The sequence below is a fragment of the Eptatretus burgeri genome, chromosome 11 (assembly GCF_056783735.1).
Source record: "Eptatretus burgeri isolate ZD-2024b chromosome 11, Ebu_testis_v1, whole genome shotgun sequence".
In the NCBI taxonomy this organism is placed as follows: Eukaryota; Metazoa; Chordata; class Myxini; order Myxiniformes; family Myxinidae; genus Eptatretus; species Eptatretus burgeri.
In genome coordinates this window covers 16,207,033-16,225,032 of record NC_140971.1, presented here as the reverse complement: position 1 = coordinate 16,225,032, position 18,000 = coordinate 16,207,033, and the positions used below count along the sequence as shown (strand labels likewise).

At 43.6% G+C, this 18,000-nt stretch overlaps 1 long non-coding RNA gene across 1 annotated transcript; it reads right to left on the bottom strand.

Moving 5' to 3' along the window:
* Positions 1 to 1,279: 1,279 nt before the first annotated feature.
* On the bottom strand, positions 1,280 to 13,112 carry LOC147016569 (uncharacterized). The gene is made up of 3 exons (XR_015049095.1): positions 12,051 to 13,112; positions 11,771 to 11,888; positions 1,280 to 1,399 (listed from the first exon to the last, which is right to left on the bottom strand). It is a non-coding gene; the product is annotated as an uncharacterized LOC147016569 (long non-coding RNA).
* Positions 13,113 to 18,000: the final 4,888 nt, after the last annotated feature.

Here is an 18,000-nt window from a genome sequence, read left to right as displayed (position 1 = left end):
GTTACAGGTCTTATGGTTATAAAAGTGTCTTAGTTGTGTTGAAGGCTCTTAAGGTTTGAAATTGTCTAAAGGATCTTAGGGTTCTAAAGGGTCTTAGGTGTCTTAAGAGTCAGTCTTCAGGATCTTAGGGTTCTGAAGGGTCTGAAGGGTCTTCGTGGTTTGAAGGGTCTTAAAGGGTCTTATGGGTCTTAAAGTATCTTCGGGTTTTAAAGGATCTTAATGAGTCTTTGGTGTCTTAAGGATCTTAGAGGTCATGGGTTTTCATGGGTCTTAAGGTTTTTCAATGGTATCTAATTAATACACATACTCATGTTCTGTGCAGGCAAACAAACAAACAGACAGACAAACAAATGGACCCAAATGTAATACCCTCTGCTATGGTGAGGGTAATTAAGAGGTTAAATTAAACAACGAAACATCTCTTGAGATGACGGAATCTCACGATATGTGATGGAAATACAAACATAGATTACATTTTGAGTTAATTGGCAAGTTATCTCACCACCTGGATGGAAATTTTGAAAGGGGCTCCATTAATTTTTTTCACATCGATGTCATGAATCATCATGTCGAGTTTCAAAATGATCTGTTGAGCTGCCTCGGAGTATGAAAAAACGAAAAAAATATTAATGGATCCATGGATGGACGGACAGACTGACGGAAGGAAGGAAGGAAGCACTGACTGAAGGACATCATTACGGCTTTAATAGCTCATCTCGACTCCATCGTAGATGAGCTCAAATGTGGGAAAATCATATCAGGTGCAGCTGATGGACTTACTTGAGAAGTTCCAAGCTGAAGCAGTTGAGCAGGTTGAGGGTCATCCTGCATGCACGACAACAGAGTACAGACTTAAAGGTGAGCACACATACACATGCCTCTAAGTTATTCCTTTTTCCAGGTTATTGTCCCCCTCCTGCCCCCAACCATCTATTTTACTTTGTTAGGTGTCGGTTCATGGTTTGTTCCTTTTGTGGTTCATCACTGATTACCCCTTCCTCTTCTTGCTGTGTTTCGTTCAGCTTGTGTGCACCTTGTTCACCTCCACACGTCCTTCTCCCCCTCCCCTTGATCTTACTCTCACATCAACTCTGCTGTTAGTGTTTCCCCCCTTCTATTTTGTTCCCTCTATTCAACTCTAGCTCTTCTACGAGCCTTGATCATGCATACGAAAAAAACGTTACCCTGTCAGGCCACAATGAAACTGATTGAAGTGCTTAGCCGATATGAATGGGTCTAGTTAATGGTTAGAGTGGTGTATTGGTGTTACCTGCCTCGGTGGTGTAATGGTTGTAACATCAGCTCTGAGTCTTGGAGGTCGGTGGTACTAATCCCCATCCGAATCGTACCAAAGACATAAAATATGGCACGTGCTGCTTCCTCACTTGATGTTCAGCATCTAAAAAAGAAGGATAGAGCGTGGACAATCCCCATCGGTTGGCATTCATGGGGAAGAGGAAATTCCTCCTGAGGGAAATGGCCCAGGGTGCGAAAAGTGGTGCCATTGTTGTGACATCACTGGTACCACTGATCTCTACACCGAGGAATAGGTTGCTTGATGATAATTGGTCGAGTAGTCTCGAAGCCGCCGGAGGTGCGCCATCTAACATATTCCTTCACCCATACATAGCAAAGGAGATCTTGGTTGTCAGTACACATACTTGCTTCTTGTTGCATATATCTGACAAAAATTCACTTTCCTACTTGATTTTATTCTGCTCCGTTTAAAAAAGTGTTCTTGTACTTGGGAGTGATTATCCAGAGAAGTGACGGCACCCCAAAGCTCAGTGGCTGTGTATGTCTCATCTAACAGTCCTGTGTTGTCTCATGCGTCTTGTGTGTATGTCGATGTGTGTGTATGAGTGACAGCTCCATTACGAGCCTGAGACCTTGTATTCAATAAATAAATAAATAAATATACCCCCTCCTTCGGTGTTCTGAAGCAAAAAGCAGGGTTAAGCATTTGGCTCACCTTGTATGTCTGTCTGTCCAAAAACGTCAGTTTATAATCAAGGAACAACTTCATTTCCATTGAATGTCACATTTTGAACACACATCAGAAAAGAAACCCGTTACTTAGCGGTACTTTGGCTCTGAATCCATCCCGACAGCACGTGCACAGAGAGGAGTGAGATAATGTTTTTGTTTTTTTTTAACTCCGTCTGCCTGGCTGGCAGTCAAGCAAAATTGAAATCATTCTCAACAGTAAACTTACCATTTCTAAGCACGTTATAAAGAACACAAACACCAGGAAGGAAGAATTAATGCAATGTGTTAAATAAGGTGTTGTAATAGACACTACATCAACGGTGGTAAACTTCTGCATCATTGTTTTTCTAAGACCCTTAAAATCACTATTTTATTTCAATTCAATTATTTACGTGAATACTAGAGAACACAAATCACTTTTTTAGCACTTTTAAAACCCTTCTGCTTAGCAGTACTTGCTTACAAAATTACAGAATTTTACATCATTTTGAACAATCAAATTTTCCACCGACAGACCATGCCCATGTCCTTGTTTCGAAACACTGCGTGGGGTAATGTGTTCTATGAACTCTCAGTTTGATGTGTTAGTGAGTTCAGTTATGGGGATGGAAGTTATAAAAATTATATTAACCTCTGTTTTTAATCATTCATCATTTTTACCTCGCCACCAAAGGCAGAAGGAGGTTATGCTTTCACCCTTGTCTGCCTGTCTGTTTGTCAGTGAACAGGGTATCTCAAAAGGTTGTGGACGGATTCAGACAAAACTTGTTGGACATGGGTGTGCAACAAGGATGAATCAAATCGATTTTAATGAAGATTCAGATCCGGACACTAGAATTTGAAAAGTTTTAAGTGATTCTTCGAATTGAGAGATGGGGCCACAACTATGTACAGCATGATATTTCAAAAAGTTGTGGACGAGTTATGACAAAACCAGGTGGATGAGTTGGTTAGGAGACAAGGACAAGCTGATTTGATGATGGTTGAGGTCCGGATTCAGATCCGGCCTATTCAGCTATTGTAAACTATTGTAAACATGTAAACTATTCAGCCTGGTGGAGGTACAGTGGCCTGCAAAGGTATTGTCGCGGCCGTGGCCAGTTACCTTAACCCCCCCAACCCAATTGTGGTTGACGGGAAGTTAATACTGACCAGACCGGATCGCTGAGCAGTTTTCCTTGGAGGCAGACACATGATCCTCAAAGATCATGGCGCGTGCAGGAGGGGCAAGACGGCATTGGCGGAGCGACGAAAGCCCAGCACAAGAGGTTTATACTCGAACCCACAACAGATACATGGACACCAGCAACTTAAAATAAACATGGGGATTTCATGAAAATAGAAGAATACTTAAAAGTCTATAATTCAAAATGTAATAATAAACGTGAGATAAATTAAAGCCAAAAGTCGAGGCGCCTCTACACATGGACTTTAATACAGACAAGGGGAAAACTAAACAAAAGAAAATCCTCCCTTTATTCTGGCACTTAGCTTTATCCAGAGATGGTTTTTACTGAACTTTGGGATCGAGCCGCTTTGTCCTGCATGGGAAGACGCACCCAAAAATGGCGCTGAGCCACTCTCTGGGTGGGAAACGTACGTGAGGTAATTCGTGAGAAGGTCATGGGGGCAATTACATACTGGGGGAAATTGGCCTTAATCCCTTCTAATTAACACAGCACCACCCCATGCGTGTTGACAAGTAACACTTAAGCTCACAGTTTCCCAACTTAATTTACATCGAGATGTCTCCTACACGTCCACGGACCAAGCAACTCTATACAATCCTAAGTTCGCTATGAAATTTCTCCATCTACCCCCACAACCATAATAGTATTCACCCCTTCCAATGTTTTCACATTTTGATGCCACCTGAGCTTTTTTCATGGCTCTTTCAAATCAAACTTAATATATGGAGTCTTAACAAACTACTCAAAAGTGCTAAAGCAAAAAATTCAGATAAAATGTGACTGAGTTGGATTAACAGAGAAAAATCAGATGATTCTTAGTTACACAAGTATTCAAACGCTTTGCCTAATTAACCTCAAATCACTTCAGGAGCAAATTATTTGTTTGAAAGGTTACAAAATAAGTGTGATAGATTTCACCTGTATGTGATCAGTGGTTCAACTTAAAAATTAAGCTCCCCCACTTATTCAAGGAGTTTGAAGGTGAAACTCACTTGGTCAACCAACAAGGAAAATCTGAAGACCAAGGAGCTTTCCCAAAGAAATCAGACAAAGTGGTGGAGAAGCACAGCTCAGGAGAGGGTTATAAGAAGATTTCAGTCACTCATTATCACTTTGAGTATGGTGACATCCATCATTAAGTGAAAAACGTATCATACCATTCAGACTCGACCGAGATCAGATCAACCATCCAAACTCAGCAGCTGGTGATGCAGGAACCTGGTTCGGGAATACACTGTAAATACAGCAATGACTTTGAAAGATCTGCAAGGCTTTATGTCCGAGATTGGGGGGGTCAGTATTCATCAATCAACAATATCCAGTTCCCTTCACAAAGCTGGTCTCCATGGATAAGTGGTAAGAAATAAGCAATTAATGAAAAAGACGCATCTTAAAGCTCATATGGAGTTTGTGAAAAATAATTTTAATGACACTACAGGATGTGGGGAAAAGTTTTGTGTTCATACGAGACAAAAATTGAACTTTTTGGTCTAAATTCAAAGCGTTACATCTGTCACAAGCCAAACACTGCACATAACCCAGTCAACACCATCCCTACTGTCAAGCATGGTGGTGGCAGTATTGTTGCAGATTTGGAAAACCTATCACACAAAACATTCAGGTTCCTATAGCTCAGTTATATCGGTAAGTATGTGTTTTATAGATAGCTCCCTTTCCCTTGTCTAATGGGTAATTAAATGTTCATGCGCTATGATTTATTTTTATAGTTAGGATTTTTATTGGAAAACAAATCAGCAACGACAACAGAAATGACCGTTACAACAGTTCAGCAGAGACCAAGAACAACCCTCTGCTCCGGGATTCTCCGCGGGCCGAGTGGGGGAGGGGTCGAGCCGGTGGAGGCGCATAAAAGGAGAGGCAGAAGCTGGTCACAAGAGGATCATCTCCCGACCTGGACATCTCGTCTTGCTGGAGCGTTCGTCTTGCTGGAGCGCTCGTCTCAGGGAGCCTGTCTGGCCGGTCTTGGTCGACATCGTCCTTGTCCTCCTCACTACGACCGAGAGCTCGAGCAATGCCAGTCCCCGCAGGAACCGCAAGGGTCGCCCGCCGTTGTCCGGGTTTAGCTCACCTCTCGCCGGACCGAGTCAGCGTGAAGACCGCACGAGGCGGACAGGTCCGAGATAGGCCTCAATAAAGACCATTTGGTCCGGTCATCTTTGGGTGTGTGTGTGCGTGTGTGCGTGTGCGTGTGTGTGTCCATGGGCCCGTCTGCCAAGTAGTAAATCGTATAAGTGATTTTGCTGTATATACCTTGCATACGTGCTTATTAATATTCAGTTTAGTTCTGCCTCTTGCATGCTTCCCTAGTTTCCCCCCATTATTGTATAAATAAATCCCATTTGTTCAATGTTTCGGCTCGTCCTCGTCCTTTCTTTCATTAACTTAGCGTGCTGCGTGATGGAGAAATAGTAAAAGCGGTTACGGCTGTAAGGGGACATTTGGACCGACGGATCTCGGGTGTGAAGACTCAGTAGATCGCCACGTGGCCTCTAGGTATTTTGAAGATTTGGCAAATAACCCTGTACCACGTGGCCGAAATAGTGATGCTTCACGGTCTGAAAAGGACCCGTACTCTTCGGACTTTTCCGAAAAAGTACGATCTGAATTCCGGGTGATTGGTCGAGCCGACTCTGCAGCTCCATCTCGCGGCCGTGCTCGTGGCCTTCATGAGAAGGCGAACAGTATCATGTATTGGGGCTGCTTTTAATCAGCAGAGACCGGCAAGCTTGTCAGGATAGAAGGGACAATGGACAGTGTAAAGTAAAGAAGAATCATTGATGAAAACCTGTTTGAGATTCACATTCCATTCGGACAATGATCTGAAGCACAAAGCTAAAGCCACATTGGAGTGGCTGAATAAGAAGAAAATAAATGTTCTTGAGTGGTCCAGTCAAAGTCCTAACTTGAACCCAATTGAACATTTTTGAAGATTGCAGTCCAACAAAGTTGAAGATTGTAGTCCAGTCGACAATCCTCATCAAACTTGGCAGAACAAGAGCAATTTTCACGTGAATAATGGATTTATTTTTTACCATCTCACTGTTTCTACTATCTCACTGTGTAAAGCTGGTAGATATACACCCAAAAATACTCACAGTAGTCATTGCTGCAAAAGGTTCTTCCACCAAGTACTGACCTAAGGCGTTGAATAGTTTTTAAACCAGTGAATTTTGATTTGTACATGTTTTTTACAGGTATTCCTGACATGTAACCTCCTTCAACCAAAACACTGTTTAGTTTGATCACTTCAGTTATAAATAAAAAAGTCAATTTGGAAGAATTGTTTCTGCATAATTTGTAATTCATCTCAATGTGGCATTAGTGTTCGGGGGTGAATACTTTTGCTGGCCACTGTACGCACTCTTACCGAGTGTCGTTCTAGTTTAATTTACGACCACCAATTATAAGAGATTTCTAAGGGGCTTTTCCCCGTGAAAGATCTGTGGGTCGACGAACCAAGAAGGTGACGGTGGGTGGGGGAGAGAAGTGGGAGCGGGTCAGGGGGGCTAGAGAAGAGGTGACATGGAAAGTGCACAAATAACTTCAAGACAGGAGATTATCTGTATGCCCACAAAGAGAACAGGGTAAAAGAGTTTGTTGGTGGTGGAAGAGGAAAATTGCTGTGAGGAGGAGGGGTGTGAGACCAGAGCAATAAGGCGACAATGAGCCTTGAGGCTGCCACCTGTCGTCTTAGGCCAATGCCAATGATCCTCGGGGACTTGAATTGAACGGCGTCCCTCGATGGAGAAGCTGTAGTGCGCTTTTCCTGCCGCAACCGCTCCTTGACGTGAGCAATTCATTTTTCCTTTTCTCCGTTGCAAAAGGACAGCTTATAATGAAAGGGGTTTTGGACGTTCCAGCAGGGAGTTGAATGAATCATGTACTCCTTGATGAGTATTCAGTGAAAATCATTTCCCAGAATGATGATCAACATACATGTTATGAGAAGTGACAAGACCGCCAGCCGGTTCCTTATTTTAAATAATGAATGAAGTTTGTTTCATTTGTTTAAGGCCATCGGTCCTGGTACTTCTTGTAACCGCTTCGAGTTAAAGTCAGCCGATAACAATCAATTGATGAATACCTCTTATTCTTATTGTTCTTTGACTAAGACTTTGCATTCCTTTGTGTAAATGATAGGGAGGTCGGATTTTGGGCGAGCAGGATGGCCTAGACCTAGAGGTATGCACACTCACCTCAAAGCTGTCTAGCTTGGATTCGAATCCCGACCCAGCTATAAACTGTCATCCTGGTGTTTCACAGGCAGGGCGATGCATCAATGTGTGTGCCGTCCATCGGATGGACATTAAACTGGGCATTCGGACTGCCGGCATTGGTTGGTGAACTTTTAAGATCCCATGGTGTCCTCAGTGAAGAGAAGGCGAGCGATCGTCAGCACAATGAACTAATTACGAATTCCTGCCCTAACCTTAGTCGAACGTCAGACCTGGCCAGCCACTTCATGAAAGATTTGGGCCAAAATCTGCACCCCCACCCCTTCCGGCCAACCCCATAAGAACGTGAGAAGAATTACCACCATTAAAGAAAGAAGAAGGAGGTAGATAGGCCACATTTTAAGGTTGAGGGAAACTAAGGATCAACTCAATGGTTGGCTGTGGAGAGATCCAATAAGCCACCCCCTTTCTGTTTCTCGTGTAGTTTTGGAATATTTGGGCGTCCATCAACATTTCCTGTTGTACAGGAAACGGACACGAGCTCAGGTGGAAATCCCCGCCGTGCCACAAAATTGAGCCAGCTTGCGTCACAATCAATGAATCATCCATTTTCATGTGATGTTTTGGATTTTGTTAACGATGTTGTACAATTTGCATAGCCAGTGTGAAGCTCGGCCATTCGTGTAGTGGGAGGCATGATGAGCATATTCGATGTGGGAGTGTGAGGCTGTTTTGTGGATCCTATCGTTTACATCATTTGTATAAACGAAGGGGAATGCCAGCTCAGTTAGCTCTTCACAAGTTGTAAAAGAATCAGGACATCAAACGCTTCACTGGTGCGTTGTTTCCATCTCTTCGGCCGTTTTACGGAATGTTTTATTATTGCAGAGAATATTTTTTGAGACATTCATCAACCTTGGTTCAGGAAGGATAACGGTTTCTATAAAATCAGAGCATTATTTATTTCTCCCCCCCCCCACCTCGAAATTATTATATAACCTGATCATGCTCAAAGTGTATTATGTAAAGACATGTTTTTACCTGTAACACCAAAGGTAGATGGAGGTTATGTGTTTTCACCCCTGTTTGTCTGTCTATCTGTCTGTGAGCAGGACATCTCAAAATGTTATGCACGCATTCGCATGAAATTTGGTGGACATGTTGTTTGTGTGACAACAACGAATTGATCAGGTTTTGGTGAAGATCCGGATCCGGATACTAAAATTATTTCAGTGATTCTTCACCATTGAGAGATATAGGGCCAAAATCGAGACACAGTATGGTAATTTAAAAATAATACCATTCCTTTCGTGCCATAACGCACATTGAGCTGCTAAGGCAGTTTCATTGGCAAGGAGTACAGTCCTGGAAGGGTCACCACTCCGACACAGGTTACCCTGAATGCTTATTACCTCTGTACACTGGTACTCCTTCCACCAACCTCAGAAGGATGGCAGGCTGAGTCAACCCCACCTGGTATTAATTCAGTGGTCAACAGGGGCACGAACACAGCACCCTAAGATCCTTAGCCAGCCATCTTAACCGCTAAGCCAACACCAGGCTATACTGAAAAGCACGATATCTGAAGAAGTTATAGACGGATTCGGACGAAACTTGGTGGGCATGTTGGCTGTGCGACAAGGACGAATCAATTAGATTTTAGTGAAGATCCGGAGCCAGATACCAGAATTTTAACATCTTAAAATGATTCTTCAAATTGAGAGATGGTCCCAAAACCATATATGGCATGACATTTCAAAACGTGGTGGATGAGTTAAGACAAAACTAGGTGAACGAGTTGTTTCGGAGACAAGAACAATCCGACTCGATTTTGCTTCAGGTCCGGATCCAGATCCGGCATATCAGTGGGATACAAATCGTGAACGGTTCAGCCCTGCAGAGGTATGTGCTCTACCGAGCGTCGTTCTAGTTTGTTACGTATTTGATCACAGGGTACCCAATTCGAAGTGTTGTTCAAGGCCACACTCGTCTAAGTTCCATTATTATGCATATTTCATCAACAGACACATTAGAAAGCCGAGGATTGAAGGGACAGACTCGTAGGAAGCTGTTCACATTTCAGAACATGATATTCCCAGAGGATGGAGTAAAAGGATTTCCGAAGAGGAATATGATATTGATATGATAGTCGACTGTCAGTGAGTGGGCAAATCCAACATGATGATTTCAACCTTCCGAGCGACCCTCGCCCAACCCTCAGGGAACATTAACACGAGATAGAAGACCGCAAGCAACGCTGAACCCAAAAGGCAGATCCAGGATTATGAATGCAGAGAGGACCAGGGAGAGGTCAACACGTCCTATGAATTGTCAAAAAATATTTTGGGGCCTAGCACCTCTGATCTCTGGTGATGGGATTCGTAATCAGGCAGATCATCCAGAATAACCTTGAAGGAAGAAAGCCATGCGATAGATTGTTAGATGTAACAGATGTTCATTCCGACATTAGCCAGAACACCATGGTGTGACAAGGGAGTTCAGGAAGTCAAAGGAATGTTAGGTAAGCATCAGTACAGTAAGTAACAGCAGTCTTTTCATCACTGCGGTCAATGCACAGCATCTCCAGACACGTCGGTGCAAAGAACGGGTATCCTGGGACCCTTGAAATGTGGAAACAAGTTTTGCAGAACGAGGACTTCAGATGACCATCGTTTAAATCTGATGGCAGGGTGTGAGATATGTTTTTACAACAACTTGGAATCAACCGTGATAATAAAATATGAATAAAGAAAAATCTTGGGGATGCACAGACAATGTAAGAATGGCGGAGAATCCAATAATGAGTGTCCAAGCTGTGATAAGGCATTGGTAAATCATAGAATGTAAAATAATGGCGAAAACCAAGGCTTGCTACACATGGTTGGGATTTGGGGAAATATTGTGTCCAGTAGATTTTGGTTCACCTTCAATAAAGTGTTAAAGTCCACAAACTTATGCTGGCAGACGGGATGTGCGGTTTAACGTCCATCCAAGGGATGGCTCACACATTGATGAATGACCCTACCTGTGAAACACCAGGATGGCAGTTTATAGCTGGATCAGGATTCAAACCCAGGCTAGTCAGCTTGGAGGTGATTGTGCGTACATCTAGGCCATTCTATCAGCCCCCAGTATTTATACCTGTACAATATGTTTTCAGGCACATGGGAACATCATCCAAACTTTAAGGAGTGGGGCAACTTGTAAAAGGTTACCATCACCACTGCATGTGCCAGAAGCATGTCCTGCCAGGGGTTAAGGGGGCATGCCTCCCAAGGAAATTTTGAATTTCCAGGCTTCATTTTACACACTCTGGCACATTATCCTGGCTTTTCAGAGGGAGCAAAGGGGGGTAAAATATTCCAGGTTTTCAACTACTTTAAAGAGAGAAAAAATTTTTGATGATGGGGCTTGAGCGTGATGAATACCTTTACACCTCATGTTCAGCCCCATCATCTTTACTTTTGAAAGCTGTTTATTTCATGAAAATTTGGAGAAAAATTCGAAACTTCATTCTTTTCAACACCTTAGGTCGTTTTCCACGCTTCTCAGCAATGAATGACTTATACTGGGATGTTGGCTGAGATGACTGGCACTGCGTAATACAGCTTGAGAATTTGTGGACATACTGACTTCTTAATGACTGGATCCGTAGAAATGGCCTGGAAAATGGTCTCCGTGCTCGTTGCACAGACCGCGCTTGTCTCCGATCTTACAATATCAGGTAACATTTGTAGCTGTCAACCACTTCATCCAGAATGTCAAGGACACCATGGGATCTTCGAAGTACACCAACGTACTCAGTTGCTGATGGACGGGTCTTCCTCTGTAACAATATTACAGAACATGGTGTTCCGGTCCAATTGAAGCCGAGGGAATTGTCCAGGGAATGTCTCCTGTGGTTACTTCTGAGGGGTAAAGCTGGCCAGGCATAAGGCAAAGAGGAAAAACATAGCCCTCCTGGTTTCACATCTTGGACGAGGTATGTTTGCTTTGGGTTTCTTTTTTCGCTCCCACATAAGCCGTACCAAGCTCACACATCAGCCGCTGGAAACCTCCGCTATGGCCGAGGATCCAGGATATACATCATGAGAGCCTGGCATCACAAGGTCTGCTTCCTCAGCTAGCCCTCTCGGACAAAGCTTCGGACAAAAGTAACCCTCAAGTTAACTCTTCATACTTAACATGTAGCCTAAGTCCTTCCGATGGATGGCACATACATCAATGCATCACCCTGTGTTTGAAACACCAGGATGACAATTTATATGTCGGTCGAGATTCGAACCCAGGTTAGATAGCATATCTCTAAACTATCTTGCCAGCCATATTTTATATACCCTGAGATTGACCTCGTAAGCACGTCATCGCCAAAGTTAGTTCACACATTTGACTTACGATGTGTCCTGCACTGAGATGCAACTCCGCAACTCTCAGATCCATCTTCCATCTTCCGAGGTTGTCGTCACTGCTGGAGTGCCCAATTCGGTCGACCGGTCAGTACGAGGTCTTCAGTCTGAAAACTCGACAGAGTAATGACATTAGTCCAAAACATAGGTCCGCTGATGTGTTTTCCAAAACTGTAAGTATCTCAAGAGTTTGCTCTAACTCATGTATTTTCAAACCATATAAGAAGATTCATTACAGATGCAAGAAGAATCAACCAACGGGAACAAACCTCAAATGTATTGCTGTTGCATAATGCACACGTATCGAGGGGGAGGTGGTGGGGTCTTCCTGATCAAAAACATGTCTTGTAAAGCTAAAGAAAAAAAAGGAAACATTGAAATATAAACAGGACTTCAGTGGACCGTCAGATAGGCCGAGCAAGGCCTTGTTGCCGAAGGGCTACAACATTGTTCAGAAAGTTTGCAGACCATCCATCCCCATGGCAACATTACATTGAGTGCAGGAAAAACACACTTTGTGCAGCGGCAGAAGAAGTTTTTATCTGCAATGATGGGAGGGCCTCTTTATCCCGGAGGGAACTATTCATGGCAGGGCTGCCTGAGGAAGCAGACCTTGTTATGCCAGGCTCTCATGATGTATATCCAGGATCCTCGGCCAAAGCGGAGGTTTCCAGCGGCTGATGTGTGAGCTTGGTAGGGCTTGTGGGGGAGTGAAAAAGAGAAACCCAAAGCAAACATACCTCGTCCAAGATGTGAAACCAGGAGGGCTATGTTTTTCCTCTTTGCCTTGAGCCTGGCCAGCTCTACCCCTTAGAAGTAACCACAGGAGACATTCACCGGACAATTCCCTCGGCTTCAATTGGACGGAAACACCATGTTCTGTGACATTGTTACAGAGGAAGAGTTTTTACAAGAGGTTTTCTTTCTTTCTCGAGTTTCTCGCCACGTGCTGAGTGCTCGGAGAAGCTGTCAGGTCATAAATGTGTCAATAAAGGAGAACAAACAATTTTCAGATCCTTTGCTCCAAACTTCCCATCCATGCAGGTGTTTCACACCACATGTCAACATATTGGTATGCATGCATCTAGTACCACATGTAAGTATTTTTGGTATGTTGGCCTTTCGTATCACATTTATTTTGGAACAAAGATATTTAATGGACACCACTTTCTTGTGGGGTCTCAAGGAAAAGTATTTGGGAAAAGTATTTCACGAACGGGTTGGCCAGGCTTGACTTTCGGTGAGAGCTGATTTTCGGAGGGATTTTTACACTCGCCGAAGGAGAGGGTATTGCGCTTGGGTCCGTTTGTCTGTCTGTCTGTCTCTGTCTGTTTGTTTGTCTGCACAGAACTTTAGTGTTTTTCTCCGCAACCGCTTGTCGGATTGAGACGAAATATCACGTAGAATGTTTAACTCATAATTATGACATCATAGGTCACGTGGTGTGGCCGCCATGTTGGTAAAAGGGGAAAAAAACTTTGGATCTCTCTATCTCTCAAACCGCACCAAGGAAAACAATGAAACTTTGCACACAGCAAGTATTCCTCATGGCGAATAAGGGACTTTTATGACGTCATAGTTGCCTTCGTTATGGCGTCATAACTGCATATATAGAACGCTACATCTGATCAGTATGGTATTTTTGAGGGTCATCGACTCGGGACAAAAAAGTCCACAGATTTTTTTTGGATTACGTCTTCGGTCACATGATTCAGCAGCCATATTGTTTAAAAAACAAAAAACAGAAAACCTTCAAAAATCTTCTTATCTGAAGTGGCTGAACAGATTGAGGCAAAACTTTACATGTATCACCCCCTATCCACGAGGAACAAAAGATTCACACACATGATGTCGTAGGTCACATGGTTTGGCAGCCATATTGGATTTACCCTAAAACCTATAAAAAATGTTTTCCAGAGCGGCTGGACAGATGGATGGGAAACTTCACACAAATATTCCCCAAGCCATGGGTGTACAAGTTTGTTAATGAATAATTGATAGGTCACATGGTTTGGCAGCCATATTGAATTGAACAAAAATATGAAATAATGTTTTCTCTGGAACCGCTTAATCAATCGACATGAAACTTCACTTTATGATCTCGTAGGGATGGGGAAAACATGGTTTAAATTTCAATTGATTGGACACATTGTCTGTCTGGCATCCAGAATTACTTAATTTTTTTATATACATTCTTTTTATATTTTTTTATTATTTTATTTTAATAAGGCTCACTTGACTGTGCCTGGATGGGTTTGAGGGTACAGAAGCAGCAGCTGAAACTTGCATCCTATCCAGGTTCCTCCTGATGACGTCATCTTTGCTTTTTGCTTGTTTGGGTTCTTTCTGTTTACTCCAAAGCAGGACTGTACCCATTTGGTCTTCCATTTGATTTGAATTGAATTTATTTTAATCCCATTCTAAATTAAATTGAATAATAATAATAATAATAAACGTAATGGGTCAGGGTCAGGTGTTCAATCAAAGCGGGGTTGCATCAAAGCAGGACAATTTGGTACCCGGTCATCACTGCCAGCAGTTATAAAGTGGCAGTTCTAGTTATGTCTCATTAATTACATCACACACCAGGACACAAACACCACACAAAACAACTTCTGGCAAGGGTCTACAATCTCTGATTGCTCTTTCTAGTTTTAATTTGTTCAGGGTGCTGGTGATAACTCACCTACTCGAACAAGCATCACCATGGGGGTTTTTAACATCCACCGACTATTAAATGTGAGCAGACGAGATACCCAGGTGTCCACTTCATGGCAAAATATACCTGCATGTTAAACACCATTGATAGTGGTGAGATCTCAACAGATACACAAACTGGAAATAACGTCCAAATGAGTTCCATACACACATTTCGAGAAGAATCCAAACTTCACTTCGACCAGCTGTGCGCACAAACATGGCAGATTAAACAGAAGTTCTGCAGTGAGCAGTATGAGCATGGCATAGTAATTATATTAAAAATACTCTCAAGATGTCCCGAGGGGGATTTATGTTTCAATAGTGTGTACGAGGAGCCCTGCCAGATGGGGATGCAGAGGCTAAACATTTTCATTATTATCTGAGGGACATGAAAAAGGTGATTAGAAACGACGACTACGACCACTACGACTGTTGGACGAAGCTATACGATGCATTGAGCTCAGTCGCTATGATGCGGCATTTCAATAACTTTCCAGAAGAATATTGTTTTTGTGGTGAAAGGGAAACTATATTTTACATACACCTCCAATGACGCCATCTTCAATCAATTTTCTTACTGATGAAAAACCTGCTTATTACCCTTCGGGCTTCACTTCTCTCCAACACTTTTTATCTTTGGGCACCTGGTAACGAAACAAAGCAAGTCACAGGATCTCCTCGTTAACTTTATTTTTCCCTGTGTAAATATGGCAACATATATATATATATATATATATATATATATATATATATATATATATATATATATATATATATATATATATATATATATATATATATATACATCAAAACAAGAAGGCAAAAATTGAGAGACATGTAGTGGAAGTTCTGTCGGCCTCAAAAGGTCTTAATACGCTCACGCATTGTTGCAGAGTATAAGGTTGCAGAATATTGTAACACTATTCAAAAGTTTAAGGAAACCTGGACCATAAATAATGCACTGTGTAGTACTTCCCCACAAGGTAGTTTGGTGTTATTTGTACAAATGTGTTTACCTCTCCTTATGTCTTGTCTTGGTAGTGCTTTCTCTTTAAGATGCTTTACCTTAGACACTGCAGCCCTGAACACGGACGAGCAGGGATGAGGAAAATGAGTGACGTTAAAGAGAATTGTGGCAAGTTTAACAAAAAGCACCACTACTATGACTACTACAGGTCAGGTCAGGAATGGGAGCATGTGCCGGAGCAGTGCGTTGCTCCGTCCACTTTCTGCGGTACTCCAGGGGCCTTCATCTGGCCATCCCCCAGGCAGATGCCTGGCCCATCCCCATCTCCTTGATATGCTGATCAACCTGTTGCAACCAAGAGGCAAGTGAGCAGCCCATTGGCCTCCTCCACTCACGATCTGGGTGTGCAGGATCAGCGCCAGGAAGATGAGCCACATGGTTATACAGCAGCAGCTGATGCTCATGGACGATGCAGGTAACAAATCTCAATTGAGTCTCTCTCAACTGCTCGTTGAACATAAAGTCGACCAGTGATAGCCAAGGATTCTCCGAAGAGACCTGGTACCAAAGGCATTCAGTCACCGTCTCAGATCCCTGATCAGAGTCCAAGTCTCACATCTGCAGAGCAAGACTGGAAGCACCAATGACCTGATGACTCGGACTTTCATCCTCCCGCACAAGTACCGACAGGAGCACACCCCATGATCCAATGAATCCATGACTCCCCAAGCCAGAACCAGATGTCTATTGACCTCTGGCTCATAGTCAGCAGAGACATTAATATCACTGCCAAGGTAAGTGATTCTCTCCTTGAACTCAACATCCTCGCCACAAACAGGTACTGACAGGATAGCAGCATCCAAGATGTCATTGAAAGCCTGGATCGTAGTTTTGACCCAGGAAACCCGTGATCCCAGCAGCTCCGACTCCTAAATTCAGCACCTCGAGGGCCCCCAAAAGGATCACCAGAGTATCTGCAATGATCACTGCATCATCTGCAAAATCAAGGTCAGAGATCTTGACATTCCCAAATGATGCACGGCAGCTTCATCTCTCTGTCATCTTCCCCAGAATCCAGTCCATACAAGTGCTGAAAAGTGTAGGGGCCAGTACACACCCGATGAACTCCAGTAACAACTGGAAATAAGTCAGAGATGGTATCATCACATCTCACAGCACTCTCAGTGACAGAGTATAGTTCACACATCAGATTAATCAGATTTGGTGCCACCCTGCGAAGACCAAGAATCCTCCAGAGGGCATCCCGATTCATTGAATTGAACGCTTTACAGAGATCAACGCAGGTTGCAAGCAGCCCCTGCCGAAACTCTCGTCTGCGTTCTGTAAGAACCTGAAGGGCATCGCTATGGTCAATCATGGACCTCTTTGGTGTAAAGCCTGACTGCTTTGGATGCTGGTGCTCAAGCAGATAGTGGCGAACCCCATCAATAATTATTCGAGCGAAGACCTTGCCCCGCAATGAGAGTAGTGTCACCCCTTGGTAGTGGTTGCAGTCCTGGCGATCACCCTTCCCTTTCCAGAGAGGGAAAAGGCCCCTCTTCCAGTCAGTTGGGATGATGCCTGCGTTCCAGGAAGAGCACAGAACTGCTTGCAACGCCACGAGAGCAGCATTTCCACCAGCCTTGAGAAGTTCAGCATGGATGCCACAGATCCTTGAACAGCTATAAGATGCCTGTGTTTCCACAAAAGAAGGTGGAACACAGTTTATTGTAGGTTCAGCAATAAGGAGAGTAACACCCCTGACATGAAACTCAACAGCTGGTGTATCAGCCTTGTACAGCCGCTCAAAGTAACCGGCCCAGCGGGGCTTCACTTTGGACTCCTCTGTCAAGAGCCTACCACCCTCCACACTAAGTGCTATACACCAAGGGAAGGGCTTGGATGAATGCAATATGCAAACTTCCCTGGAAGCAAGACAAGAATCACTTGACCACAGGTGATGCTCTACCCCCCTCACAGATTACTCACACATAGGACTCCTTGTCCACCCTTAGCGCACGTACAGTTTTATGCCTCAACTCCCTGAATAGCTCAGCTCTGCCATTCAGGCTGGCCCTGTGACTTTGGTCAATGGTATCTAGTGTCCTTTGAGAGGAAAAATTATTCTTCATCCTACGGTGAGTTCCAAGACATCTTCTGGCAACACCAAGGGCAGTGGTCTTGAAGGCACTCCACGACTCTTCAGGATTTCCCCGAGCACCCAGACCTCCCAAATCCCCACTCAGCCTGTTCACACACTCCTCAGCTACCCTGTCATCCTTGAGCTTGCCAATATCCAGCCAAGGCTGGGATGGTGCCATTCTCCTGGATTTAAGGTGCAACTTCAGAGTTGCTAGAACAAACCGGTGGTCAGTATTGTGGAACTGAGCACTCCAGTAGACCCTGCTGTTCTCGGTCATCCTCCAGTGACCATCAACAAACACATGGTCAATCTCCTTTGCCACACCACCAGCGTTGGAATCCCAAGTCCTGCGATGAGCTTGTGGGCGCTGAAACCATGAACCAGCCACACTAAGTCCATAACTTCTTGC